Source organism: Schistocerca americana, chromosome 2 (assembly GCF_021461395.2).
Source record: "Schistocerca americana isolate TAMUIC-IGC-003095 chromosome 2, iqSchAmer2.1, whole genome shotgun sequence".
Lineage (NCBI taxonomy): Eukaryota > Metazoa > Arthropoda > Insecta > Orthoptera > Acrididae > Schistocerca > Schistocerca americana.
Genome location: NC_060120.1, coordinates 1,104,565,963 through 1,104,571,256, shown reverse-complemented (window position 1 = coordinate 1,104,571,256; position 5,294 = coordinate 1,104,565,963). Strand labels below are relative to the sequence as shown.

Sequence of the window (5,294 nt, the reverse complement as noted above, 5' to 3'; positions counted from 1 at the left end):
GAGCAACTAGATGCCCAGATGAACCAAGGGACTACGAACAGTGTCTCCTCAAAGACTGTTCACTGGTCATTTTGCTTATAGGTCTCAGTAGGCGAATGGTTCTGCTGACTGCAGTTCTACGATGACTAGGGCTGGAATTTGCACGCCAGTACCACACCTGCACGTGTACTGAGTGGCGACAGGGGACCTTTGCAGGTGAATCAGGTTTTATGCTTCACCAGACACATTGCCATTGGCATGTGCAGTGTGAGAAGTCTGAAAGCAAAGAAGGAGGGAGCTTTATGGCCCGGGCAATGTTTTCGTAGCATTCCTTGAGTGATCTCGTCGTTGTGGAAGGGAAATTGGATCAACACAAGTGTGCATCTATCCTTGGGGACAATGTTCATACCCAAATGCAGTTTGCTTTTCCTCGCACGATTGCATCTACCAGCAGGACAACGCAACGTGTCACACAACTTGCAGTGTATGTGTGTGGTTCGAAGAGCAACAAGATTAAAACCCAGTCGAGAAACTATGGGACCACCTCGACTGGGCTATTTGGGATCTTCAACCACGACACTGGAGCTGGCATTGCACCACTTCCCTGCCGGTGCCTTCTAGATCCACGTTGACTCTCTTCTCTTTCTGCACGTCTCGCAGCAGTGGTTATTGACGCTTCTTACATGTGGCCAGATTAGTGGGAGTGGGCAGAAGATATTTGTTCACTGACTTAACTGATTTGTTTGTAGGTTGTTGTCATGATGGTGTTCTATGATGATGAGGAAGTGGAGATGGTACACAAGTTGCCGACTCGCAACAAACTTCTCGAGGGTTAGCTGCGCGGTCTCAGGCGCATTGCCATGGTTCACGCGGCTCGCCCCGTCGGAGGTTCGAGTCCTCCCACGGGCATGTGTGTGTCTGTGTGTGTGTGTGTGTGTGTGTGTGTGTGTGTGTGTGTTGTCCTTACCATAAGATAGTTTAAGTTAGATTAAGTAATGTGTAAGCCTAGGCGCCGATGACCTCAGCAATTTGGCTCCATTGGAACTTACCACCACCACCACCACCACCACCACCTCTCGAATAGCGCCGAGGGGGCCACTGAGTTAAAAGATCCTATTCGACTATCGGCTCACAAACAACGCTGCCACATGTCCTCACTCCATTAGACAGTGTGGAGATGCTTGGAATTCAACCTAGGATAGAAGCGCAAAGTTTGGGCTTTCGTGCCTCAACCTGGCTCTCCACTTGCCGGACAAACACTCGTGGTGAATTCTTTCTTTTTATTCAAAAATAATTTACTAATAGTAAACATACAGTATTTAAACGTAATACCGGCATGTCTACAATAAAATGGTTCAAATGGCTCTGAGCACTATGGGACTCAACTGCTGTGGTCATAAGTCCCCTAGAACTTAGAACTACTTAAACCTAACTAACCTAAGGACAGCACACAACACCCAGCCATCACGAGGCAGAGAAAATCCCTGACCCCGCCGGGAATCGAACCCGGGAACCCGGGCGTGGGAAGCGAGAACGCTACTGTCTACAATAGTAAACCTGGCAACGAACACATTTCTCCCAACGAGAGACCAGTTTGTTGACACCGTCACCGTAGAATGCCTGACTGTCGAACAAGCCAGAACCTCACCCCTGCTTGCACCGCTTCATCACCATCAAAGTGAAGTCCTCGAAGGCGTTATTTAAGTTTAGGAAACAGATGAGAATCGGACGGGACCAAGCTGGGACTGTATGGAAGATGGCCGATGGCAGTGAACCCAAGGCGTCGGATTGTTGCAGACGTGAGCAATGCTGGTGAGTGATCTGGCACTGTCGTGCTAGCGGAGGGCGTGCTCCACGTGCGCACGTTCCCTGCGGTTAGGAACTTGATTACAGCACGCTGTTTCATCATTATCTCACACACCGCCATGTTAGAGGTTACAATTCGGAGCCGTCTTGCGGCACGGGGCTACAAATTTGCATTAGCGAAGCGGGGAAGTCGGCCGAGTAGTACGCATGATATGTAATACCTCAACCGATATTGAGGACAGAACAAAAAAGTTCTGAGACATTATTTTTCAGCGCGCCTTCGTATGCTTCAGGGCTTTTTATAATCACGATAATTAGCGCTGCTTTTCTTAATAGGCTAGAGCTACATCATCATATCCCCCTGCAATTTATTCCTCATTATCACCTTCTTCTTCTTCTTCTTATCTTGGCCGCATAATTGCCCTGTTTATAGTCGTTTCGTATGCAAACTAAGCACAGTGTTTTGTTCCTGAAGGAAAATAAAACTACTTCAATCACATGATATTAAAATAACACACATTTAAGGAAAACTTTATATCCGTTTTTTTCTTTTCCTCCAGACACTATTTAAATATAAAAATGAAAACATCATTGAAGTAGGAATCATACAAGAGTGTATGTGTAAAATAACAACGCAAGCTTACATTAACAGTTGTCATGCTGTCGGCTATATTGAGTTTGTGGCGTGGTCATAACTTTTAGCATGCTGTCAAAGCTTTCTGTGCATTTACCGTGTATCGTGATTTTTCCAGTGTTCTTTTACAAAGCATGGTAAGCAGTCAACGTACTTTACTGCCCTGTTTTGCGTCGTATACGTTCTATTATGCCCAAGCATCCAGATAGCAGTGTTATTCTTTGGTCTGGGGAAATTGAATCTATCCGGTCGCATAAATTCATTTGTATCTACATTTGCAGGGGTGCGTTAGTTAGTCAAGTATAAATAACTGCCGTTCTCGAGCTGCTTGAGCTCAGTAAATGTATGCGTGGTGGAGGCAGCCTGAAATTTATCGGAAAAATGGAAATAGCATGTAGAATGTTCGTTCAACCAATTACTGAATATTATTTGTATGCCTTGGATCTATACCAACGTAATCTCTGTGAGGAAACAATAAGAGGGGATCGTTGCCCACAGCCAAAAGCTTGAAAGGGGCCTGTCTGAGCCCCCTTTCATATAATATTCGATTGTACTCCCTTGCTCCTCTGACTTAGACTTGGAGACTGATCATCTATTTTTTGTTATCATCTTTCTAGGCTGCGAGGGGGGATTGCATTTTTATTTATGATTATTTTTTGAGTTTCACATCAGTAACCTCTTTCACACTTTTTCATAATCCCAACCTTGAATAAGCTCTGTAATGTGTGGATTTTCGGGTAATTGGATGTGCACGTTTTTCTTATTTCTTGGTAATTTTTCGTTGAATCTTTTTCAAAAGTGCCTTATTGCCTGATGTGGCCGACGAAAACGGACGTCCAACTGATTTTTAACGTTTGCGATTGATCAAGGAAGCCAACACTCGAACTCGTGGGAATTTTCCAATGAACTCTGTTCAAAACTTTGGCCGGCAAAGTTCTGTGGATCCAGTACAACGACCACACGTCTTTCTTAGCGTCCGCCCGATTGGATACACGCCTTGCTCCCTGTTGGTGTTTTTTTCCCCTCTTCCCTACCACCCTAACACCACTTCTTAAACATGCGCCTAACATCGGTGGCTAAGTAGGGAATCTAGAAGGCTCTGCGAACGCTCTTCCTGGTGACGGCGTGGTGATCGTGCACTCATGAGTACGCTCGGTATATTTCGATTTCGATTTCGATCAGTATCAGTTAAATATTTCGCTTTTCGAACAGGTACAAAACAAAAAAAGTAAGAAAAAAAAATCAGCTTACTAGTTGCGAACAAGGTTCACTTAGGCCATGACCTAGATTTAGACATCAATAAAAATATCTTCTTCCGAATGAATGGGCCCTAAAAATGCATACAAACCGTTACAGGCTAGTTTTACATACATAACAAAATATTACAGAAAAATAATTCTGAGGCAAGCCTACTGAATTGTCACGTTACATGGTGGTAAGTTACTTAAGCTGAAGCCGAGCGGCTCTTATCATAAATTATAAAATTGGCTATAAAGACCGGGAACACAATTTCACTAAACATTTTTTCTGAAATTTACCTAAAAACTGTCAAAATTTAAGAACAGGATACTGATAAATAATGATTAACTTACAGTAAATAATTGAACACAGCATAAATTTTTTGAAAGGGTATTAAATAAAATTCAAATTCATGACAAGTGACAAACATGGGCCACAATTCCTTGAAACAGGGATTGGACAGACTGAGAGGGTAAAAAATTTCAAATACCTCGGTGAAGCCATACAACAGAACGTAGAAAGCTGCTGTGGGGGACCGGATATCAAATATAGAGAGAGCTTACGGATTAACTAGAAACATTTACAACAAAAAGCATATCTCTTGGAATGCCAAAATAAAGCACTACAGTGCTGTGGTAGAAACAGAGTGCCTGTACGCCATCGAATGCCTCTCAATGAATTACAAGCTGGAAAAGCTGGAGACTCTAGTAAGAAGAATATTACGGAAAATCATGGGTCCAACCCAGGTTGAAACTGGCTGGAAACTCCGGTACAACAATGAAATCTAGAAAAAGGCGGAAAAAATATCTGAGAACACGAAAAAAACCACTCCGTCTACAGGCCACAAGTGGCTCATCGGGACCATCCGACCGCCGTGTCATCCTCAGAGGAAGATGCGGATAGGAGGGGCGTGGGGTCAGCACACGCTCTCCTGGTCGTTATGATGGCATTTTTGACCGAAGCCGCTACTATTCGGTCGAGTAGCTCCTCATTTGGCATCACGAGGCTGAGTGCACCCCGAAAAATGGCAACAGCGCAAGGCGTCCTGGATGGTTACCTATCCAAGTGCCGACCACACCCGACAGCGCTTAACTTCGGTGATCTCACGGGAACCGGTGTATCTGCTGCGGCAAGGCCGTTGCCGAGAACACAAAAAGAGGAGGTTATCATTTCTAGGACACCTGTACAGAGTGGAAAAACCAGACTAACCAGAAGGATATTTGACTACCTGTGGGAAAAGAAGACAGCAACGACATGGATTAAGGAAGCTCTTAAATATCTGGAAAGGTACAACATTCAGGAAGTTCGCATGTTAAATAGGGATACATTTCGGACCATGATTCAAAATTTGGAAGGATTTCAATTCGAAAGAACTATGAAGACTGGGAGAGCATAGGGTCCATATGAAGGAGTACTGGAGAAAGAGGAAACTTCAGACAAAGAAGAAATGAAATTGTAGCGTGATCCTAAGTGGTCAATTTACCAATTAAAAATAAAACTTCAAATTAAGTTTTCAGAGGAAGAAGGCCTAATTTTACAAAAAAGGTTTGATGTGCAATGTAGCCCCTGGGCTTAGTGACTTTACAGCAATAGACGACTTCGTGGTTGGCCTTAAAATTGGTCTAGACAGTGCGAA

At 43.9% G+C, this 5,294-nt stretch overlaps 1 pseudogene; it reads right to left on the bottom strand.

Annotated features, from left to right (window-relative positions):
- Positions 1-4,683: 4,683 nt before the first annotated feature.
- LOC124597167 lies at positions 4,684-4,801 on the bottom strand (annotated as a pseudogene).
- Between the last annotated feature and the right edge of the window lie 493 nt (positions 4,802-5,294).